The sequence below is a fragment of the Mus musculus genome, chromosome 8, assembly GCF_000001635.26.
Source record: "Mus musculus strain C57BL/6J chromosome 8, GRCm38.p6 C57BL/6J".
Classification (NCBI taxonomy): domain Eukaryota; kingdom Metazoa; phylum Chordata; class Mammalia; order Rodentia; family Muridae; genus Mus; species Mus musculus.
The window spans coordinates 67,197,968-67,223,995 of record NC_000074.6 but is presented as its reverse complement, the minus strand read 5'-3'; the positions used below and the strand labels follow the sequence as shown (position 1 = coordinate 67,223,995).

At 37.7% G+C, this 26,028-nt stretch overlaps 1 long non-coding RNA gene and 1 other non-coding gene across 2 annotated transcripts in view; both read left to right on the top strand.

Moving 5' to 3' along the window:
• Positions 1 to 25,050, top strand: part of Gm32623 — a 36,362-nt gene extending 11,312 nt beyond the window's left edge. Inside the window, exons 3-5 of the long non-coding RNA XR_379052.3 lie at positions 14,622 to 14,899; positions 24,589 to 24,754; positions 24,853 to 25,050. This is a non-coding gene — a long non-coding RNA (predicted gene, 32623). The remainder of the gene's footprint in view (positions 1 to 14,621; positions 14,900 to 24,588; positions 24,755 to 24,852) is intronic.
• On the top strand, positions 10,577 to 10,700 carry Gm24274. The gene has a single exon (XR_003947725.1). It is a non-coding gene; the product is annotated as a U6atac minor spliceosomal RNA (small nuclear RNA).
• Positions 25,051 to 26,028: the final 978 nt, after the last annotated feature.

Below are 26,028 nucleotides of genomic sequence, written 5' to 3'. Positions count from 1 at the left end.
CCAGAAAGAAAGCAGAAGTTCTTTTTTTTTTTTTTTAATTCTTGCTCCTGTCTTACATTTATTATGACTTGTTTAATATATTTTCTTTCTTGGATGTATGCTTTTTCATATATCTTTATCTAAGTATTTTCACTTTATCAATCAGATCAGTTATAAAGCTACACAGACGACTCATGCTGGAATGTTATTATAGGGTCATACTTGCTTTTCAGTCAGCACCACAAAGCACATTTACACATTGATCTGTCTACCCCGGCTACCACTTTAGCCAGTAACAAACTACATCCCCTAGTTTGCTTTGTAAATGTCATATTGAGTCTATAGCCGGTCTATACTGAACGTACCACTCTCCTCTAATTGAAGAAAATGTCATATCTTCTCCATCAGACTGAACTATAGATTGTGTAGCTAATGACTATGTCGACCTTTTACAAATTTAGAAAAGAGCTTCTCAAGTGATCTTCAAAAATGATTTTTATTCAATTCTTTTTGCTTCTTTTCTGTAAGTGTAGCAAATTTCATTTGTTATCAAGAAAGTCTCATCTCCTACTTGGATACAATAGCCAGCGTTTCTTACTCCCATCACATTTCAGGACCACCCTTGTGGTTCTTTGATAAGCTTAATTAGTATTCACCAAACACATAGAATTATAAGCTATTAGGCAATAAAATGACATTTGACAAGAAGGATTCATGACACATAGTGTTTTGACTAATGAATATTACTACTGTGTTTAACACAGTCAGAAGTATCCACAGGCACTTCCATATTTATTCAAACCATTTCTTCCAGACACTTTCTTGACTGATTTGGTCTCAAATAAGGTCAATCAGAACAAATTCCAAACAAAGACAATGTAAAGTGTACAAAAGAAGAAAAAGGAGACAAAGAATTAGCATTATTCAATTTCCTTTATTAACATTATATTAATATATTATATATATATATATTATATTATATATTATTAACATAATATTAATGAGAACACACACATTATTTTAATTGTGTGTTTGTGTGTGTGTGTGTGTGTGTGTGTGTGTTCTCATATGGGTATGTGCATGTGAGTGTAGGTGCCCATGGAAGGCAGATATCTGGGTCCCTTGGAGCCGGAATTGCAATTAGTTGTGAACTATTCAACAAGGCTCCTGGGAACTAAACTCGGGTCCTCTTTGAGAGCTGAGCCATCTCTCCAAACTCTGTATAATTTCCTCTTTACAAAGCAATTCCATGTACAATTCTCTGCTTCATAACTGCAGAGGTAGTCAGTAAGTTTGTCACAATATAACTTCGTGGGGCACACAAATGTTAGCTGTGGGTGGGCATCTGGGCAACCACTACTGTACGTGACATTTTCCCTCCAAATACAAAGCTTCTCATTTACCCCCAAGCTAAGAAATAAACCCTGTATTATGACATATGTGATATACTTAGGATCCTTGATGACACTTTACCAGAGAGTTCTCTTATATAACAGGACAATGTATACCACTTTAGTGGGTTTAAACACTAATGTAATGCTTATTATTAAAAACAAAACTTGGTTATTTTTTTAAATTTTTATTAGATATTTTCTTCATTTACATTTCAAATGCTATCCCAAAAGTCCCCTATACCCTCCCACCAGCCCTGCTCCCCTACCCACCCACTCCCACTTCTTGACCCTGGCATTTCCCTTTACTGAGGCATATAATGTTTGCAAGACCAAGGGGCCTCTCTTCCCAATGATGGCCGACTAGGTCATCTTCTGCTACATATGCAGTTAGAGACACAAGCTCGGGGGGTACTGGTTAGTTCATATTGTTGTTCCACCTATAGGGTTGCAGACCCCTTCAGCTCCGTAGGTACTTTCTCTAACTCCTCCATTGGGGGACCTGTGTTCCATCCAACAGATGACTGTGAGCATCCACTTCTGTATTTGCCAGGCACTGGCATAGCCTCACAAGAGACAGCTATATCAGGGTTCTTTCAGCAAAATCTTGCTGGCATATGCAATAGTGTCTGGGTTTGGTGGCTGATTATGGGATGGATCCCCAGGTGGGACAATCTCTGGATGGTCCATCCTTTTGTCTTAGCTCCAAACTTTGTCTCTGTAGCTCCTTCCATGGGTATTTTGTTCCCTATTCTAAGGAGGAATGAAGTATCCACACGTTTGTCTTCCTTCTTCTTGATTTTCTTGTGTTTTGCAGATTGTACTTGGGTATTCTAAGTTTCTGGGCTAATATCCACTTATCAGTGAGTGCATGTCAAGTGACTTCTTTTGTGATTGGGTTACCTCACTCAGGATGATATCCTCCAGATACATCCATTTGCCCAAGAATTTCATAAATTCATTGTTTTTTCATAGCTGGGTAGTTGCCGCAGGCTCTCTGGTCCCCTGTGCCTGCATAGGAAAGAGTCTCTAGAGTAGATGGGCAAGAGATTAGGATGAAAATGACAATCAGTCAAACACACAAGAAAGGTGTTGGATCTGAATGTAATTTTCCAGTCGAGCATCAGACTTTTATAATACAGAATAAATTGCAGAACAAGGCACATTGAATTTTTCCAGGTGCAAAAGGAGTGACTTCAAAAGGAACCAGATAAATGTATAACACTAGAGATTAGCACAGATGCAAGGGGAGTTACTACAAAGGGAATTTGTAGGGACCAGATAAATGTTTACATTAGAGATTAGCACTTTCTGCCAGGCAAGAGTTTTACACTTGGAGTTAATAGCCCCAGGGTAGTTAACTCTTGACACGCCTCAAGAATGATGTAGTGTCACTGACCCCAAAATTCTCTAGGCCTCGTTAATTCTTATCTATATCTGAAGACTATCCATTTTCAGTATAGTATACAAATTTGCTCTTGGCATGGAATGTAGTCTATAATACGAATTTCTATCTCAGTGAGAATTTTAGTCTCTATTTTCAGACACTAAATTAATGGCTAGTGCTTAATTAGCTACTGAATGGGTTAAGCTCCTTGCTGCTATCTGGAGTCTAAGAACACTGGGAAAAGGCTTTAGCTATGTTAGAATACAATCTTAAAAGGCATTTACTATAAGGTAATGCTTAATAGAGTGCACGTGAATCTATACACTAGACTAATGCAGAAATGGAAAAATTAATTTTATGGTTTATATAGATTAGGGAGAAAATGCCAGGCCCCCGGGAAGGGAGTTTCCTTGAAACTCTTTGCTTCATGAACCAGCTTCCCAGCTTTCGCTTTGTCAAGCTGACTCCACCAGAGTGCCGTGACAAGTAGTACTCCATTGTATAAATGGACCACATTTTCTGTATCCATAAAATTTCACTAATTGCTTTAGCCATATTCCTTGTAGTTTCACCATTTAAACTGCAAGATACAACAAAGATTGCCTTGCCTTATTTCATAATTTTTCCCCTAACATATTTGATTGTCATAAAATTTTTACATTTAACATCTGAAAGTTAACCAACCTATGATATAATATTAAATTAAGCTTTATTTAAAACTCATCATAAATATAACTTTCAATTGACAATTATGTGACAAAGACGCATTTTAGATTCTTCCTCTTCTACTCAAGGAAAAAAGACTGTAGATAGGAAAGGGAGACAAATCTATTTTAAAAAGAGTTTGAAACAGCAACCAGGAAAGTGAATTAAGTTGTCAAGATTGTCCCTCTTCCATGCCTCCTTATGAAATGCACACAAAAGAAAATTTATGATTTGTCACATCTTTAATAGGGTCTTCCATTTAAATACGAAAAGATGCCGGACAGTAGTGGAGCACGCCTTTAATCCCAGCTCTTGGGAGGCAGAGGCAGGTAGATTTCTGAGTTTGAGGCCAGCCTGGTCTACACAGTGAGTTCCAGGACAACAAGGGATACACAGAGAAACCCTGTCTCGAAAAACCAAAAACCAAAACCAAACCAAAACAAAACAAAACAAAAAAAGTAAAGATGAAAAGACATGATTATTTAGACAGCTTAGGGAAAATAATTTTCAAAACAACTGAATTAATCTACCTTAAAATTTAACAATTAAGGAATTACTTCTCTCAACTATAGCCTCTATACATTTTTAAAATATAAGATTGGAAAAATGAAAAATATTAATAGGAATTTTTTCTTTGCTAGAGATTTCTGAAAGATATAAAAGGGATTATAATTTGTAACCAATGGCAACACTCCTTGTAAATTCTGCACTCTAACTCTTTAAAATTCTATCCTTCCTGGGAATGTTTTCCCATGGGAGCTTGAACACAAAATTTTCCTGACACCTAATGTCTAAAACATTTTCTAAAATTGACTATTTTCTTTTTCTACTAATAAAATGTTCTCATTGCCAAGTGTATTAAGCAGTTCATTTTCTTTCAAGATGGTATACTCTTCTCTACACAGGGTTCATCTAGAGCTTCTATTTAAAAAAAACATACACACACAAAGATGAGCTGGATATCAGGTGAGGGGCAATGATGATGGACAGTAATGAGCAGCTATCTCACACTACTCCTGGCTTTGATAGAGTGTCTATTATTATTTTTTGTTTGTTTGTTTGTTTTTGTTTTGGTTTTGGTTTTTTCGAGATAGGGTTTCTCTGTATAGCACTGGCTGTCCTGGAACTCACTTTGTAGACCAGGCTGGCCTCGAACTCAGAAATTCACCTGCCTCTGCCTCCCAAGTGCTGGGATTAAAGTGTGGACCACCACGTCCCGCTAGTGTCTATTATTATGATAAAGACCATGACCCAAAAGCAACCTGGAGAGAAAATGTTTATTTGGCTTACATGTCCACATCAGAGTCCATCATCTGAGGAAGTGAGGGCATGAGTTGGAAGAAGGAACTATAGCAGAAATCATGGGGGAATGCTGCTTACTGACTTGCTCCTCTTGGCTTTCTCAGTTTGTTTCTTGTATACCTTAAATCCACCTGTCCAGAGGTGGTACTATCCCCTGTCAGCTGGGAGGCCACATCAATCATTATTAAAGAAAATGCCTCACAGAGTTGTTTATAGGCCAAGCTACTGGAGGCATTTACTCAATTAAGAGCCCCTCTTTCCTGATATATCTAGAGGGTGTCACATTGACAAAAAAACAGCCAGGAAAACTTCCCAGGCTTTCTATCTTCAAGCCACCATGATAATAACCTCTATTTCTCACAGGCTATTTCTTAGTAACTGACATCACATTTTCTGACAGAAAAATAGTCAGCACTCAACCCTTTCACATGTCTAATTATGCTGCCTAGGACAAGCACTATATACACTCTCTAGCAGAGATACATCTAAAATTGTAGGGCTATGCAAGGAAGACAGAGAAGTCAGCATTGGACTTTTTATTTTGTTTGTTTGTTTGTTTGTTTTCTTCTTCTCTGTATGTAATTCTTACTAAGCTAAAACTTCAAATGTATTTGGGAGGTAGATCACATTAAAGACAAGAAAATCCATTCTAGATACTGAATCAGAAGACACTAGGAAGCTTGCCTTGAATATGAGAACTAGCTTGGGATATGGGCACCCATCATGGCTTGGGGAAATGTTTGCATGCTAAGTTCAGGGTTTTCATGCCTATTCTGAGGCCACACGTAGTAGAAAATCCATTTCTACTAAGTGGTGACATGCAGTAGATTTGATTGCTGTGATAGTGTTAATGAGAATGGTTCTCAGGTAGTTGAGTCCAGCTGATAGAACTATTTGGGAAGGATAGTAGGAATTGGCTTTGTTGGAGGAGGTACATCACTGGAGGTGGGCTTTGAGGTTTCAAAACCCCAAGCCATTCCCACTTACTTCTTGCTGTCTCATGCTTGTGGATGAAGACGTGAGCTCAAATCTACTTCTCCAGCACCATGCCTGATGCCATGCTACCCACTATGATGATGATGGACTCTAACCCTAACCCTTTTAATTTTGGAACCTGAATCCTAAATTAAATACTTTATTTTATAACTTGCCTGGGTCATGTTGTTTTGTCACAAAATTAACTAAGTCAATTTCTTACCTCAGCAACTGCCTCCAGTGATAATATTTATGTCAATGCTAAGGAAGGATAGAAAAGAACAACTTCCACATTGCTGTAACTAAAATCACCCAGGCCGATAGTCTAGTGCAGCAAGTATTTATTTCTGGTTGTGTCCATTGCAGATGATAAAGCACAGCTGCTCAAATTGTCACTGCTTTCAGAAAAATCTTCCCCTACCATGGCAATTTTCTCTAAAACATACTGATTAATGTTTGCTTGTAATATACTTTACTAGATACGTGCTGACAATGTTCCTGAAATGATGAAAATCTCTGAGAAGCTAAATTTATTATTGTTTTCCAGAAAACTTCTCCAAATAAGCGTATACTCATTTTCATACTTTTTGAATGTATTAAAATGCATTTAAATTTTTTTCTCTTATTAAAATAGATTTTTTTCATACAATATGTTCTGATAATAGTTTTCCTTCTACAAATTCCTGTATGTATCCACACACTTTCTTCTTGCTTTAGAAATCAAACAAACATCTAAAAATAATAAAATAAATTGGAATAGGATGAAACAAACTAAAAAAAAGGAGCCAAAAAATGCAAGAAACACATATATGTGCAGACACACATACATTTTTACACACAGGAATCCTATAAAAACACAAAACTAGAAGCCATAAATATGCACAAAGGACTGACAAAATGTTATGAGATGAAGAACCTCCAGAGGTTTTTTATTTATTTATTGTGTTGTCCATCCAATGCTGGGCATGGGGCCTTCCCATAAGAATAGTTTGTATACTCAGTAAGACTCCATTGGAGAGAACTAAGTTTTCATTTGTGAGTGTTTTTTTAATTTAATTTTTAATTGATTATTTTATCTAATTACGTATCATATATTGTCCTCCTGCCCAGTCTCCCCTCTGAACCATCCCTCCACCATGCCACTCCACTTCCCTTTGCATCTAAAAGGGTCCTCCCTCACCTACCCACCCAATCCTGCTTCACCCCTTTAGCATCCCTCTTCCCTGGAGAAACAAACCTCCACAGGACCAAGCGCCTTCCCCCACCACCACCACCACTGATACCAGACAAGGCAATCCTCTGCTACATATGAAGCAGGAGCCATGGACTTACCCATTTATACTCTTTGGTTGGTGGTTTAGTCCCTGGAAGCTCTGAGGGGCTGGTTAGTTGATACTGTTGTTTTTCCTATGGGGTTGCAGTCACCTTCGGGTCATTCAGTCCTTCCCTAACTCTTCCATTGGGGTCCCCGGGCTCAGTCCAATGGTTGGCTGTGAGTATCTGCATCTGCCTTAGTCAGGTGCTCATAGAACCTCTAAGAGGACAGCCCTACCAGGCTTTCGTTGGCAAGCACTTCTTGGCATCAGCAATAGTGTCAGGCTTGGTGTCTGCAGCTGGGATGGATCCCAAGGTGGGTAGTCTCTGGATGGCCTTTTCTCCAGTCTCTGCTCTGTTTTTTGTTTTTGTTTTTGTTTGTTTGTTTGTTTTGTCCCTGTGTTTCCTCTAGACAGGAACAGGTTAAAAATTTTGAGATGGGTGAGTGTTCCCACAACTAGGGGCCATGCCTATCTACTGGAGGTAGTTTCTTCAGGTTCTTTCTCCCCTCTGTTGGGTATTTTAGCTAATGTCATCTACATTGGATCCTGGGAGCCTCTCACATCCCTAGTGTCTGGGACTTTCTAATGTTCCCCATTCCCTATTCCCTACTCCCCACTGCTACTTGTTTATATTTATTCTTCTGGCCCTCTGGACTTCTCTCCTGTCTCTTCCCATACATGAACCTGACCCCCTTATCCCTTCCCCTTCCCTCTTCCACACAGTTCCCTCCCTTCATCTACCTGCCATGATTATTTTGTCCCCCTTCTAAGTGGGATTGAAACATCCACATTTTGCCGTTCCTTCTTGTTAAGCTTCACATGGTCTGTGAGTTGTATCTTGAGCTTTTGGTCTAAGATACATGCATGTGTGCATGTGGTGTATGTGCTTTTGGGTCTTGGTTACCTCACTCAGGTTGATATTTTCTATTTCCATCCATTTGCCTGCTAAATTTGTATAGTTGTTGTTTTTTAGTACACGAGTAGTATTGCATTGTGTAAGTGTACCACATTTTCTGTATCTATTCTTCTGTTGAGGGACATATGGGTTGTTTCTAGCTTCTGACTAGTATAAATAAATCTGCTATGAACATAGTGGAGTACATGTCCTTATTATATATTAGAGCATCTTTTGGGTATATGCCCAGTAGTGGAATAGTAGGGTCTTCAGGTAGAACTATTTCTAATTTTCTGAGGAAGCACCAGACTGATTTCCAGAGTGGTTGTACCAGCTTGCAATCCCACCAACAATGGAGGAGTGTTCTTTCTCCACATCCTCAACAGCATCTGCTGTCTTGTGAGGTTTTTTTTTATTAGATATTTTCTTTATTTCCATTTCAAATGTTATGCCCTCTCCTCGTTTCCTCTACACAAACCCCCTATCCCTTCCTCCCTCCCCTTGCACACCTACCCACCCACTCCTGCTTCCTGGCCCTGGAAGTCCTCTATACTGGGGCATATAATGTTCACAGGACCAAGGGCGTCTCCTCCCATTGATGACTGACTAGGTCATCCTTTGCTGCATATGCAGCTAGAGCCATGAGTCCCACCATGTGTTTTTTTGGTTGGTGGTTTAGTACCAGGGAGCTCTGGGGGTACTGGTTAATTCATATTGTTGTTCCTCCTATAGGGCTGCAAACCCCTTCAGCTCCTTGGGTACTTTCTCTAGCTCCTTCACTGGGGACCCTGTGCTCTGCCCAATAGATGACTGTGAGCTTCCACTTCTGTATCTGAGTTTTTAATCTTAGCCATTCTGATTGGTGTAAGGTGGAATCTCAGGGTCGTTTTCATTTGCATTTCCCTGATGACTAAGGATGTTGAACATTTCTTTAGTTGCTTTCTCTGACATTCAAGATTTCTCAGTTGAGAATTCTCTGTTTAGCTTTGTATCCTATTTTTAAGTGGGTTATTTGTTTTTTGTTTTTGTTTTGTTTTGTTTTGTTTTGTTTTTAACCTTCTATCGAATGTGAGGTTGGTGAAGATATCTTCCATGCTCATGGATTGGTAGGATTAACATAGGAAATATGGCCATCCTACTAAAATCGATCTACAAATTCAGTGCAGTCTCCATCATGATTCCAACACAGTTCTTCACATACATGGAAAAAGCAATTCTCAATTTCATATGGTAAAACAAAAACTCCAGGATAGTAAAAACAATTCTGAACAATAAAAGAACTTCTAGGGGAATTACCATCCCTGACCTCAAGCTATACTAGAAAGCAATAGTGATAAAAACTGCATGGTATTTGTACATAGACAGACATGTTGACCAATGGAATAGAATTGAAGACCCAGAAAGCCTGCACACTTATGGACATTTGATCTTTGACAAAGAAGCCAAAATATACAATAGAAAAAAAGAAAGCATCTTCAATAAACAGTGCTGGTCTAACTGGCAGAGATATGTAGAAAAATGAAAATAGATCCATTTTTATCAACGTACAAAACTCAAGTCCAAGTGGATCAAGGACCTCCACATAAAACCAGATGCAACTGAGTCAGATAGAAGAGAAGACAGGGAACAGCCTTAAACTCATTAGCACTGGGGGAAATTTCCTGAAGAGAACACCAATGGCTCAAGTTCTAAGATCAACAAGTGATAAATGGGACCTCATGAAACTGGAAAGCTTCTGTAAGGCAAAGGACACAGTCAACAGGACAATTCAGCAGCCCACTGACTGTGAGTGGTTATTAATTGAAGATAGCTTCTTATAATGGAAAATTTAGTAGAGCATCTCTTGTATATGGCATCCATGTGTAATGCCAGATGTAATGGCAAACGTAGGTTTTGAAGTAATCTTTTATAAATAATCAGTGATTGTTATCTGAGATTCATGGGATTGCTCTTCCTATGGGAACGTCTGAGCCTTTGCATGACTTCAGTCCTAAGATACTCCTAGTTTGATGGTTTGCATAAGCTCGGTCCAGTGAGTGGCACTATTAGAAGGTGTGGCTTTGTTGCAGTAGGTGTCTCACTGTGGGTGTGGGGTTTAATACCCTCATCTTAGCTGCCTGGAAGTCAGTATTCTGCTAACAGCCTTCAGATGAAGATGTAGAACTCTCAGTTCCTCCTGTACCATGCTTGCCTGGATGCTGCCATGCTTCCTGCTTTGATGTTTGTGGACTGATCCTCTAAACCTGTAAGCCAGCCCCAATTAAATGTTGTCTTTTATAAGAGTTGCCTTGGTCATGTTGTCTGTTAACAGCAGTAAAACCCTAACTAAGACACTTGGAAAACCAGAAAGTCTTGTAAAGGCTGAGAATTGCTTAGGTAGTGGTTCCTTCGGACAATTCCTTGGTCAGATAAAAGCTTCTGGAATGTGGAAATAGATTTTTAATGATGTTTTTTGTGTAACAATCAATAAAAAAAGCACTTTTGCAAGGTTCAGTCCACAGAAGTTATTCCTTCCTGCTCCAAAACCTTATTTCTTCTTCTTCTTTTTTTTTTTGTTGCTTGCTTGCTTGCTACCTTGCTTTATGTATGTATGTATGTATGTATGTATGTATGTATGTATGTATGCTCCTCCAAGTAAAGGAGAGAAGCTTAGAAAGCCCCCTCACAAGGATGGAAGAGGCCCTTGGGCCTAAGAACACACATGTGATTAAGGCAAAGCCTTATTTCATCCTTGAGTGTCTCCCTTTCTTCTCTCATTCCACCTAACACAGAATACTGACACATTTTGGGTTAGGAACTGCCGTTTGAGTTCACTTCTTTCAGTGCTGTGACACCATCAGACACAGAACTGTGAAGTCTTGGTGCATGCTGCCACAGTCACAGTGAGTTCAGACGTATGTCAGTCCTGCTGGGGTTGGAATGTTTTGTTTCTTCTGTATCCATCATTCCCTCCGGCTCTTACACTCTTTTATACCTCCTCTCACATGGGGTTCACTGAGCTGTAAAGGGAAGAATTTGATGGAGAAATCCTATTTAGGATTGAGTGTTCCAATGTGTCTCTCTCTCTCTGTGCAGAATGCCTGGTTGTCGTCTCTGTGTTTGTTCCCATATGTTGCAGGAGGAAGCATCTTTGATGATGGCTGAGCAAGATGTTGGTTTATAGTTATCACAGAATGTCATTAGGAGTACTTTATTGACATATTCTTTTAGCATAACAGTAGAATTTAGTTTTCCCATAGGCCCTTGGCTTATCTAGTTTCAGGCTCTTGGCTACCCAAGAACTGTTGGATATGGGTCCCATCTCATGAAGTGGGACTTAAATACAATTGTATAGTGCTTTGTCACTCCCAGAAGCTTTGTGTCACTATTGTACTGGTGCATCTTGTAGGCTAGACACCATTGCAGATTGGTTGGTGTTTAGATTTTTTCATTGGTAGCATCCAGAGTATCTTCCAGTGCCATGAACATCAGTCCATAGGGGTGAAGACTCTAGGTAGCTATCAGCTCTACTTCTCTGTGTTCAGTGAGTAGTATAGGAATTGTCCTCAGCAATGAGGCCTTACCATCAGTTTGTGGAGAGTAACCAATAGCGTTGGCAATAGCCTGGATTATTTGGGGGTTTCCGTGGAACTCCTTTGGCCAACAACTCAATTATATATAACCCATTCCTAGCACTGGAAATTTCATTTGGTGGCAAGAGATGGCCATATGGGGCTCCATCTCCTCTGTTATTTGCAATTTCATTTAGGTCATCTTCATATCTGTCTACATTTTAGGAAGCTGCTACTGCATTAAGTTTCCATACAACCCGCTTTCCTGTGTTCCCCCCATCCCCATTTAACCGTCCCATTCCAGTCCCCTTTCTCCCATCCATCCATAACTATCTATTCTATTTCTCTTTTCTTAGGGTGATCTTATCCTTCCCTAGTCCTTTATTCTATAACTAACTTCTGTGGATATATGGATTATAGCCTGCTTATCAAAAACTTAACATCTAATATCTACATACAAGCAAATACCATGATTGTCTTTCTGGTTCTTGGTTACCTCATTTAGGTTGATTTTCTTCAAGTCTATTCATTTACTTGCAAGTTTCATTATTTTACTTTTTTAAAGGTTGCAATATAATATTCTGTTATGTAAATCTAAAAATTAATTTATTCATCCCCTGACTGACATCTAGGCTGTTTTCCAATTTCTGGCTTTTATAATTAAAGTAATAACAGTGGTTAATCAAGTGTCTCAGTGGTAGGAAAAAGTGTTCTTTGGTTATATGCTAAAGAGTGCTATAGCTAGAGCTTGAGGAATATATATTTCCATTTTCTTGAGGCACCAACAAACTGATGTGTATAGTGGCTGTACAAGTTTGCACTCGCAACAGCAATGGATGAGTTTTCCATATACTCCATTCTCTTGCCAGCATAAGCTGTTGTTTGCTTGATTGATTTTGGCCATTCTGACTAGTGTTAGATGAAATTTTAGAGTAGCTTTAATTTGAATTTTCCTGATGACTAAGAATGTTGAACATTTTTAAGTGCTCCTTAGTCGATAGATTTTCCTCCTTTGAGAATTCTGTTTCATTTTGTACTACATATTAAACTTTTAGTTGTTTCCTTGATATTCATTCTGTGTAGTTCTTTATATATTTTAGATATCAGTTAAAATATATGTAAAATATGGATGTGTAGTGGATAAAAAAATCTTTTCCCATTCAGTATATTGCCAACTTTGTTCGATGGTTGATGTCCTTTGTCTTACAGAAGCTTTGCAGTTTCATTTATCAGTTGTTGATCTTATTGCCTATGTTATCAGTGTTCTGTTCAGGTAGTCTTCTGTGCCAATGTGTTCAAGGCAATTCTCCAATTTCCCTTCTATCAGTTTCATTGTATCTGACTTGATAATCTATTTGGAGTTTAATTTTGTCTGGCATAATAAACTACTTGAATTCTTCTACTTGAAGGCATGAAATTTGACTTACACCATTTATTGAAGATGTTTTCTTTCTTCAAGCGTGTATTTATGGCTTCTTCATAAAAAATCAGGTGTTTAATATATAATATATATAGTATATATGTTATTTCATGAACTATTATATATTATGTGTACATATCATATATATCATGTATATATGTATGTATATATATGTGTGTGTTTGTAATTACAATGCAATATATAATATATATAAATATATGACATATACACATATATTAATGAACATATATACAAACATGCATGCATACACATATACTATATTATATATAGTATATTTAATATTTTAAATGATGCACCTGTGTTAGGGTATATCATCCCTGTGACAAAATATTTGAGAAAAATCAATCTCATAGGAAGAAAGATTGATTTGAGCTCATGGCTTCAGAAGTTTCAACATTCACTTAGATCACTGGCTTCTGGTTCAGTGATGAGAAACTATGTCATGGAAAGAGAAAATACATTATAGAAGAACACCATAGAAAAAGAAATATGCTCACATAATGGTAATCATGAATGAGAGAGAGAAGAGGGGGGAGGAATCAGGTCACAGGCAAGATATTCCCTTCATGGTTATACTCCAATGATTTTCTTGCTCCAACTACACCATATTTATAGTCACACAGTAAAAACTCATTAGTGGATTAGTACATTGACTATGTTACCTCCTTCATCATCATTATGTCTTAGTTCTTCCAACAGGGTACTAAGCTTACAACACGTAAGTGCCTTGAGATGAAGCACTTCATATCTATAACCATATCACTACCTAATTATGACCTCCAAGGAACATTTTACCTTCCCATTTCTGGGAGAATGTTGACTTACCTTCATCTAAAGGGAGCAGTCATTTCCAGTTGGATCCATAAGCCAGAGATCCTTAGATATGGAATAAGAATTTAGGTGGTAAGAAGCAATGTAGCTTAACATTTTTTCCTCTTTATTATATTTTTGATTCTCACTTTCTGAAGCATATGTCCTTGGAAGTTAAATAACCTGTAAAATACCTTAGTTTTCTCTACAAAAGTGCCTAAGAATGAATTAAATGTTAATGATGCTTTGTTTTGGAATCACAAGTTGAGAGCTGTAATTGACAATGTAAATCCACAGAACTGAGGCACTGGTGGACCAGCTGCTGCTTCATAACAAGCTTCATTGTAGAGTAGACATCTGAGCAGTGGAATATACTCAGTCCTAGAGACTTCTTGGAAGAGCTGTCAGGGAATTGCAAGGTCAAAAGGTGTTGAGGTTTATACATAGAATACTCCAAGGACTCATGAATTGATGGCTTGGTCTTCAATGTAGCAAGGCTTTGAGGTGGGGCCTTGAGGTGCTAATGTCATTAGAGGATTGAGCCATTCATGAATTCATAGAAGATTAGACTATTGAGTAAAGGCCTAAGTAGAGCAACTAGGTAAACAGAGCTGTGTCTTTGAGGACACATCTTCTCTCAAACGTCTTGCTCATTTTGATTGGCTTTCTGACAGCACAAAATGAGCAATTGCCTCTACTTTCCTAACGAGATTTTCTGTACCCATGGACTAAAACCTCTGAAACCCTGAGCAAAATCTTTCTTCCTTAAGTTTTTTTGATCAGATACTTTGTCACCAAGATGGAGAGTTCATTAACATAAAGGTGTAGAGAGATTTATCCATGTTTACTACTGATCTCTCTTCAATCAGGTTTCCTGCCCACCGGGTTGCATCCAGCTGAGAAAAACCCTAAATTAATGAGAAACTGCAAGCAAATCAAAGAAACTTGGGCAATACTGAAGATGTCATTTTTATTATTTTGATCAAGAAACAAATTGGATGTCTGAGCTGGATAGCTCTTCACTACGACAACTACCCTTGACAAAAATTCCATGACAACATGAACAAAGCTATGAATGTCTTCTGCCTAGATTAGAAGAACGATGAGACACTCCCATAGAAGCATCTCCCAACAAATGGCAGAAAGAGTAAGTTAAAATAGAAGAAAAGAAGCTTTTCTTACGTCTCTAAAAATATACTAGCTAGACACCGAATTGGTTGCTTCCAGCTCCCAGTCTTGCCTCACAAGAATATGTGTTTCTTTTTATAATTATTTATTTATTTTATGCACATTGGTGTTTTGTCTGCATGTATTATGTCTGTGTGAGGGTGTCACATCTTAGAGTTACAGACAGGTGTGAGCTGGAATGTGAATGCTGGAAATTGAACGTGGATCCTCAGGAAGAGCAGTCAGTGCCCTTAACCACTAGGCCATTTCTCCAGCTCCAGGAATGTGTTCCTATGTCCCATTTGAAAATGAAATATATATCTGTCTTTGCATCCCTAATTTCAGCCTTTAAGCTAACAGTCCCTCAGGAGAATCAGTAAGTTAGCTCCTGTATGGTCTGCTATAAAACAGAAAGTCAATGTCATGATGGAAGTCCAGAAACAGCACAGAGTTCATAAATATATCTTCTTTCTTTTCCTGTTTCTCCTTTTCTTTCCTCTTCTCTTATTTGCTGCTTTTTTAAAATTATAGATGTGACTTTTCTTAACAACCAATGATCTTTCCTTAATTTTGAATGTGCAGTTTGAACAGTGCCCTTGTTTTTGGCTGAAGAGACACTTTGAAATGTTAGCCAACTGCTGTAGCTTCATAATTCTCTGAAGGTCAAATGTACTTGATAGCCACAATGACCTACTACTTAATACAATAATTGCTTACAGAGTTAAATATTGCAGTCCAGCCTCTATTGGAAAGAGGGCATTCTATTAACCCTATTGCCTTGTTCAAACCCAGGACTTCTTCCTTCTTTCCTTCCTTCCTTTCTTCCTTCCTTCCTTCCTTCCTTCCTTCCTTCCTTCCTTCCTTATTTCTTTCTTTCTTTCTTTCTTTCTTTCTTTCTTTCTTTCTTTCTTTCTTTCTTTCTTTCTTTCTTTCACAGGATTTCAAAAACGTCTTTCGTCAGCCTGTCCCAAACAGCAAAGGCACCACTGAATGTAGCTAACTCTCTTAGAGTTAACATCACATTGCTTGTAAATTATGTGCTATTAAAAGTGTACAACAGAGTTTATAGATTCATTCAATCTCTCTCTCTCTCTCTCTCTATATATATATATATATAGAGAGAGAGAGAGAGAGAGAGAGAGATTATATATATTATATATATATAATCTGTATCATCTATATCTATTTATCACACACACACACGCATATAACATATATGCCGACCTACCTATCTACGTTTGTCTTTTAGTCTTCAGCTTCTACAGTTTTTCACTTGAGATCTCATGTTTTTAATGTTATCTAGTCTGAGCTCCAACTTTACTATGAGCTCGGTTCAGAGAGTTTAATGGGTCTTTCTTGTGGCATTAATTCATGTATCGAGAAAGCATGCTTTTATACCAATATTCTGTTTCTTAGCTTGTGAAAACCCTATTCATGTACAAACTCTATGATCCCGAACTTTCCTCCATAACTTCTGTTAGTACCTATTGTCTAGGTCTAGTAATTCATCATGGCTGCCATCTCTGCCTTATTTTAAAGATGTAGACAGGTTATGCGATCAACTAACATGATCACTGTCCTTCTGTGGACAATTATTAAAGGAATGCATGCTACTCTGTGGGACAGAGCTGTCTGTATCATCTGCCAATAATGGCAACACACCAGCTGATCATATTAAAAAAACATCAATTTCTGCAGGTTCACAAGGTCAGGAAAATCTGTAGATTCAAGAACTTTAGTTAATCAAAACATAAGTCATTTTTCTATTTTTTCACAAGCAGGGTTTTGACCTCTATGTAGGAGATCTAATTTGGTTGAGGGTTAAACCTTTGTTGGACTTTTCTCTATACTTCTGTTGTAGGACATAATACTTTTATTGTTTGCTCCGAAGAAAGCTTTTACCAGTTATAATTCACTTTTATGTCACTGTTTATGTCACTGTATTAGTTGCACAGGGTTCTATAGTGGAACAGAGTCAGCAGAATGGGTATGTATTATGAGCAGGATTTATTATATTGGTTTACATGATATTCTTTTGGAAATCCAATAAGTTATCTGCATGATGGAGAGGTTGAATGAGAAACAGTAGATGCTCCATCCATAACCTGAACATCTCAGCAGTGCTGATACAAGAATGAAGAGGGCCAGGGCCACTGTGAGAGTGTTCACTCCTCTGTCCATGGTGGAAAAACAAAGAAACGAGACTCTGGTGCCAGTTCCAGAGCTGCAGCAATGACAGTATAGAGCTAAGTGCTAAGTGACAAGAAGCCAAAGTTGTCAGGCAGAGGTGTTCTTGCCTCTGTCCAGATCTCTGTATATCTGAGGTGCTGGTAGAATACACTGCCCACTTCAGTTGATCCTTCTAGAAAATACCCTTCCCAAGAATATCAGTTATTCCCAGTTCAATCAAACTGATACTCAAGAATAGATATCATGTCCAAACTCTCTAATTATATTTTTGTCAGAATACCCATTAAGCAGAATAATAAGCACATGACCCATTGTATTTATAGTTACAATTCTGTAAGCATCTCCTAGTTCTTGCCTTCTGATAAAAAAAGAGTTCAATCAAGAGTCAGATAGTTGAAACAGAAGTTTATTCAGCACAGCAAATAAGGCATTCCTAAAGGAGACTGGAGCGATATGCCCAAGTGAAAGGCATCAACAGAGTAGCTTTTAAATTGAGGATTTCAAAGTCATTTTATGAATATTTATGAGGTGATAGACTATTCATGGAGTAAGGTGATCCCTTAATCCTCCCAATTATAATTGACTGGATCTCTATTTGGGGTATTTTGTTCCATTCCCTTTAGAAAAGCCCAGAAGTAGAGTGACACAGACCCTTGGGGAGTGTGCATGTGTGGGAAGTGCCCTTGTGCCTCACTTTTGATATATCACAATTAACATATTTGCACATCATGGATATTAGCCACAAAAGACATTCTGATTCTCAGGAGAGACAGTTGCAGCCCCTGGGACATAACACATCCAAAGCCTGTTTGAGATTGCCTAAAGTCCCATGATTGACCTCACAACTGACTGTTGGTTAAGACATTTTTTATTTGTCATGAAGTTAAGCTATTCTGCTAGATTTTAAAGAAGTATTTTATCATAAAAGCTGGGACCATGGTTTTATAACAAACTGGTAAACGGCATGAATAAGAAACAAGGCTTAGGCTGTCTGTAGGACTTATTTATTCTAGCTCCACTACTCAGGTTTCTCTTCTCCATAACAGTGTCCACACCCCATCCTATATTTCTCAACACTGTTGTAAATGTTTCATAATTTCCAGAGTCCTGTTGGTGTGGTAGAAACCTCCTATGGAACCCTGGAACATCCATAATTCTCAGGACAGCATATGTGTGGATCTTATGCACCTCTTTGTTTGATTCAATGTATCTTCTCATCTAGATTTCACATGGATGATAGTTCTTTATAACCATGTGTGAAGTTTCCATTGTTCTCCAACAGAGAAGCACACCAGTGACGGCTGTGCCCACTACACTTCTTTAGGGCTGCCTATTTACTCACCACTAGTATCAACTCTAACATAAATAACTTGAGGACAGGTACAGTGTCTCTCTCTTGTTCCTTGTTTTAACTCTGGTATGTAGCACAAGTCAAAGATCTCCTAGGTAATCAATTAGCTAATACAGTTTGACACAGTGGCTATCAATTATTTGGATGAGCTTGTATTCCATTAGTAAGCAAATTATGATACTAAAACCTTTTTATGTGCTTGTACTGTAGCTAGGTAGCCATTCTCTAAAACTCTAAAGTATATATATATACATATATATTAACTATAATCTGTCATATTTATTATGTCTTCAGACTTTTAATTTAGGCTCTGTCAGCATTGTCATCATGGTTAAAAATGTACTGTTCTTTGCATTATCTGAAATGGCACCATGATGAATTAGTGTCTTACTAATTTTCTCTGAATGTCCAATGAGTCATATAATATTTCCTGTCAAAATCTTTCATCTCATTTTTTTTTTGCTAGCTAAATGCTTCTACTACTGACATTATTTATGGAGTGGAAAGTTTCAGGAAGTGAGTTAAGGCTTAGTATAAACCCATTCCATCTTATAAAGTACAATTTTTTTAGGATACAATTTCCAAAGTTTAACTTAGGATAAAAATAAAGTTCATCTCTTTAATATAGCTGCATACTTCCTTGCTCTTCCCATACAGAGTCTCTCCATTTGTGTATGCATTCACAGACATGTATGTATAGACGATACGCAGTTGTGCATTTTCGTGTATGTGTGCTGTGATTTCTGGCTTAATTATCCACTCTGAAGGCTCTAAAGGCCACCCCTGACTTCTTGTTCACAGAGTTTTGTGCAGAATGTGTTGCTGCTGTTGCTTTCTCCACAGCTATGATGATTCCCACTACAATGTCTCCTTTCCTTCAGCAAAGGTCAATTCTTCCTGGGAAAAATGGAGTCCAGAACTGGTTTTCTTTTGCTTTCTATTATCTCTGGTAGAAATTCTCAAAATTCATCATATCTCAAATACAATCATAATTGTTTTCCAAGACTTCATAGCCAGAAACAGCCAGCCTGATGCTATGGATGGGGTCTACTGGCAATGAAGTGGTGCAAGTACCCTGAAATTGAATACAATGTTAAAAGCAAATCTAAATGTATGCACTTAGTTTAGCAGGTCCCCCATCAGCTGGTCCTAATGATAGCAGCTATGTCATCCCAATGTGTCCATGTCACTTTATCCTGAGGTACATGCTGACCTTTGTGTTCCAATTTCATGTTCTGTTGTTTAATGCCTCTTTGGCCGACATTTAACAAAATTCTTCTTAGAAATGAATGGATAGGATTTAGCTTTTTATCTCTCCATGAAGTGCAGCTTTGCTGTCTAAGCGAGTTTACTTTAGTCCCCCAATTCATGTAAATCCATCTTCTGCTTACAGACTTTTCCATGCAGAGTAGTCATCCAGCATGGCTGTCATGGGTGCAGAAGGAGCTGGGACTGAAACTGGCTGTGCTAATTGAAATTCTTCTCAAATGTTTTCAGCAATTTTCATCAGAATACCTAAGAGTCTGATATGTTTAAATCATTAATAAGTCAATACTTTGATTAATGACATATTTTTACAGTTGTTAGGCCATATATACATATATTATACATATGCATGTATCATTGAAAGCTAGATGTAGTATCTTGGAATTGCATGTATTTATTTTTCTGTTGTAGGCACAGTATCCTTTGGGAGATCTTTAGGATACTGGCAGTGAGAGCTGGGGATACAGCTAAGAGAAAGAGCACTTGTTTAGCATATGCAAGCTCCAGGATTGGTTCCCAGCACAGCAGAAGAGCAGTTGGAGGAGGAAAAAGGGAAGGGGGATAAGAAGAGCGGCTGAAGGAAGGGAAGTAGAGAAAGAGGAGGATAAGCAAAAGTACGAAATATCGGCCTTCAGAAAAGAACAATGGAAATCTGAAGTTTCAATGAAAGACAGATTAATAAAAAAATTAACTATCAATGATATTAAGTGCGATAAGACACATGTAAATTAGCATGGCCTGTTCTTACAAGTGTTGCTTTCATAAAATTAAACAATAAAATAATTATTTTCTTAAAAAATATTACAAATTATAAATATTATATAAAACAAATATTAAAAATGTTTTTTAAATGTCTACATTTGTCTTCAAAGTTAATCAAGGAGCCAACAAAGCTCACATTGAAAGTATGCCAGATAATCTATGTTAATTCTGATGATTTTACAAATAATGTATGATATTTTAGATATGTATTTAAAAGCCAATAATTATTTAGAACTCGTTGCAATAAATAATCCTTACAGATAATTAGGCATTTGCATTTCAAGAGAAGCTTGCATACTTCTAAGTTAGGGTAAGAAAGGCCTCTTGGAGAGTTTGATTAGAGTAGGATTCTCACCATGAGATAGAGCCATGTTAACATTCATTTAATGCTGTGGAGTAAAGCCACCAATAATGTTTTGTATGCAAAGTAAATAATTCTATGGTTTTTTTCCTCAACTTTATTTTAACTCAGACAATGGAAGCACATTCAGTTTGCTCTCTGTTTCTATGTTCATTTGGTTTATACTTCCAAGTTATAGTCTGTCTTCACAGAAGTCAGGGCTGGAACTCAAGCAAGCGCAGAAACAAGAGCCATAGAGGAAACCTGCTCACTGGATTTCTCTCTCTGGTCTCTGCTCAGCCAGCCTTCTCATACAACCTAGGAACACTGTCACCACCCACAGTGGACTGCACTCTCCAATTTCAACCAACAACTAATGTAATTCCCTACAATCCCACAGAAGATATTACCACAGGATAGTCTGACCCTGGCAATCCCTTAATTTGGATGCCCTCAGATAACTCTGGGCAGAAGCTAATAGAATGGATAAAAAAGATTAAAAATTTTTTACACTAGTTATAAAAGCAGGGTTAATATTTTTATTCTTTTGGCTGGGGGAAAAAGCCCAAGATGAAAGGGATTTATTATCCAAAATTTTTAATATATGCTAGAGTAAATTTTAAATCAGCATATCAAAATGTGTACCTACAATCTTGGCCCCAAACAACCATCAAAATGAAAACATAATTTAAGTCAGCCTACATTTCTATCTTCTGTAGGGATACAGATTTTATAATTTCCATAAATATGAATGTAAAATTTCATGCATTTAAATAAACCTTAACATCTCAAGAAGATTTGCCATCCAGTTTGTTAAAGTAAAGCAAAATGAAAGAAAAATTATATTCAAATTAAATATCTACTATCTCTAAGGGTGATGGAAAAATACAAGTTGATTCACCTCTTTGGGAGAGACAAATGTTACAACAGAGAAGTAGGACTCAGCACATCATAATCTATCTCTGCTAATACGCAGGACTTAACCCATATCTACAAGTCCATAGGGGATGCACTCCATCTATGTTGCCTAGCATCTGACATCCCATCAATGTGTCTTCCCCTTACATTTTTAGCACACAACATTTTGATTGGCCTAGTATTTCATTCTTCTGGTTAGTTAGTAAATGGACATAAATGGAAACCCGATCAGGTCCTGTTTAACTCTTCGTACTGTTTTAAATGTGTTTTTAAGAACTGAATATAAAAATCAAAAATAAAACTAAGGTACCTTAACATACCATACTTACCTAGTATAGTTATATGGAGTAACTTATTGTACTATACTTAGTATAGTAATAGAATAGTATAGGGTACTATAGTTAGTAAAGTAACTTAGAGAAACTTATAATAATTAGTAAAGGACCCCGTCTTTGTTCACAGTTTAAAAACACTAGAAATACAAATAAAAATAGTTTTTTTTATTTTTAAATAAGAAAAAATTTTAAATACACTATTGTTTTACCCTGAGATTCATATATAAAGTGGGTTAATATTTAAGGGAACAGGGGACTGGAGTTTTGGAGGAGTAAGAAATCACACTGGACTGATCACTTACAAAGGAGAGTGCCCTTTAATTTAAACCATTATAATCTTGATTTCTACTTGCCCAGTAAGACCAGACTTGTGGAGAAATAAGAGCTTTGGTGAACTAAAAGTCCTGTCCCTTACTGCCGTCAGCTTTAATCATTTCAGTTCCAATATCATCTGTCCCCTTGATAAGTAGCAATATTTTTCCCTTTTTTGGTCCTGCTTTTTAAGTTTATGTGCTCATATTAATGAAACATACTTCTTTGATGATTAAATACAGATTGAAAAGTGGGATAATGTAGCCGAGAACACTGACATTTTAAAGTATTGCTTAGTTTAATTTGCTGAACAGCCAAGAAGAGATAAAATTATAAGAACAATAATCCTATTCACAAGCTGTTCATACAGCCATGAATAAAGGTAGTTTAAAAATGAGACTTTGTTGTTTTTGCTCACTGACACAGCCTCTGTATCTATCTGAGTGCCTGACATATAAAAGAAAGCAAATAAATATTTGTAGTTGAGTGAGGACATGTTTTTCTACTTCTCAAAACCTTTACTGTCATCTGAGGATTCTATATTATATTATCTCCATTTTCTGTCAATTTCAATTTATTGTTTTTCTATATAGTCAAACACCCATTTTCCCAAACAAGTCTTGCAACTTTGGCTTTGTCCAAAATGGAGGATTACTTCCTTTTTAAATTAATGAATGAATTAATTAACAGCAGTTTCCCCTCCTACCTCTCCTCCCAGTCTTTCCCTTCCACCCCTCCTCATCCACTCTTCTCCCTTTCTTCTCAGGAGAGGGGAGGCCTCCCATGGGTATCAAACAGCCTTGGAATAGCAAGTTGCAGTAAGACTAGCCACATCTTCTCCTATTGAGGCTAGACAAGGAAGCCTAGTAGATGGAAGAGGTCCCAAAGGCAGGAAACAGAGCCAGAGAAAGCCACTGCTACTACTGTCAGGAGTTCCATATGAAGACCCAGCTGTAAAAAATGTTTATATATGTGCAAAGGGCCTATATCAGTTCCATGTGTACTCCCTGGTTGGCAGTTCAGTCTGAGCCTCTGTGAGCCAAGATTAGTGTTGTATCATTAACCCCTGTGGCTCCTATACCTCCTCTTCTTCCACAGGATTCCCCAAGCTCCTTCTAATGTCTGGCTGTGAGTCTCTGCATCAGTTTACATCAGTTGCTGGGTGAAGCCTTTATGATGATGATAATGCTAGGCTCCTATCTGCAAATATAGCATACTCCTGTCTCTTACAGCATTCTTAATAATAGTACTATTATTGTCATTTCTATGTTACTGAAGGTACTCACTGCTACTGCTAATGATTATGGTGATGAGAATTGATTATGGTGATGAGATGGTGATGAAGATGAAGGTGGTGATTGGTGCTGCTAGAGTTTGATAATAGTGAGGATTAATGTCATTGTATTGGCTAGTTTTTGGTCAAATTGATATAGCTAGAATCATCTGAGAGGAAAGAACCTCAGCTGAGAAAAACGTCTTCAAAAAAATCAGTCTGTACAGAAAGTTGTGACACATTTTCTTGATGATGAAAGTGGGAGGGTCTCATTTACTTGGAGTTGTGCTAACCCTGATCAAGTAGTCTTGGGTTGTATGAAAAAGTCATTTGAACAAGTCATGATGAGGAAGCCAGCATTAAACATTCCTCTATGGTTTCTATTTCAGTTTCTGCTTCCAGGTTCCTCGAGTTCTTTCTTTGACTTCCCGAGATGATGGCCTGTGTTCTGGAAGTACAAGCCAAACAAGCTCAGTTTTCTCTGAGTTGCTTTTGGTCATGATATTTTATCATAATGATATAAATTCTAATACAGTAGTGATAGTGATGATGATGGTAAGGGATGATGATGATGATATTTGTAGTATCACATATTCCTTAACCTAATCCATCACACATCCTTCGCTACTTTGATAGATGTTTCTCTGCATCTTCATTAAGGTCCGAGCCTGCTTACTATCTACAATACTTTACATTCTTCCACATCAACATATGGAAGTCACTTTTTCTGAAATTGTTTACTATTCACAAGTCTTGTGCCTTTTGCTTCTGTCCCCCAGTAGATATGCTGTCATACTCTTCCTCCTTACTTCCAGATGAGTGGGAACTACTTACTTTCTTTAATTTTTCCTTCAGTCTGTCATAACATGGAACAGATGGCACACTAAGATCAAGATGATTTTAGCTGTGTGTGTATTTACAGAGACTCACCATAAAATGAGCAAGGACAAGGAAGCACAGAGCTAAAGAAGTAAGCAGAGGCTGACAGTGGAAGAACTATCACATTGCTAAGCACTAAGGCAGAGGAGAGGGGCAGCTGGCACCACAGAGAACAGAGACCTTCCATTGAGAGCTACCACTAGGCCAAGGTAAGCCAAATGGAAGGGATCTGTGTAATGCACACTTAATTCTCTTCCATACATTTTCTTCTTACTCTTGTGGTGTACCTCACTCTTTCTTTCCAAAGGAAATCAAGACTGAAGAGGTGCTCTTGGTTGTAATCAGTATGAGCTTCTGGAGGACATAGCAGCTAAAGAAGAGAAGAGACTGTATACTCAGTATAAGCATCAAGTACCATTTCCCATCTCTGTACCTGGTATCCATTATCATCTCTTGTCCTCCTGAGTCACAAGTCCAAAAGAGCAATAGGCTTGTATTCCAGCCTCAACCTGTTACAGGGTCCTTTCTTGCCTAGAGATCCATGTATAATTGTAAACTTAGAGGTCACCCAATAAAAGTATTGAAAAATATATCAAATAGCATATTTCTTATGAAACTATAGGGCAGTTTGGATCTTCCTGTCATGTCGGAATCCACAAAGTTGAAATCACAGAGAAAGGGAGTCCTAACAGAAGCTGAGACTTTTGAGCCTCAGGTTGGCTTTAACTCAAGAGTTAGGGGACTTACTGATACTCACAGTTATATAAAACTCCCACTGATTCAATGACCACACACTGTAGGCTTATGTTTTTCAAAACCTATTTTAATAAGGGTTTCCAAATGCTTCAATCTCCCTTCTAGCCCAACCAAAGGTATGGGAATAAGAAGGTTAATAGGACAAGGAGGATGTGAACCTCTTTAGAAGCAGTTCTTTGGTGCAGTTTCAAATATGAATCAGTAATGGTAGTCCAGTCCAATCAGCAAATGCCAAATACTAATCATTAGCAGTGGCTGGATCCAGAAGAAACTGCAATGGTTTGCTGAATTGGCACAAATCTACAGAAGCACCAAGAAGCAGCTGGAATACCATGAGAAGTTATTTGACTCTTTTCTTTCTACAAACTCATGACAAATGAAGATCAGCAAAGGCCAGCAGTGCTAACTAACGATGTCTCTTAACTAACTCTTTCCAAATATCACATATCCTCTCAAGTGTCTGTCTCTCACATATCTGCTTCAGCACAACATAAGACAGCTTCCAGAAAAAAACATCAAATGACACAACTGAGACTCCAGAGAAACTAGAAATTTCTACTTCAACAGGTAATGGGTGAGTAAGTTTAGAAAAAAGTTTCATGGTACATTCAGAGTTGGGAGCTTGAAAGAAAGAAAATGTGGCTCTTGTTAAGCAAGAGACAGGCCCAAGAAATGTGTTTCATCTCTCTGTGTTTTCCTCTGTTTCTCTTTCTCTCTGACTCTGTCG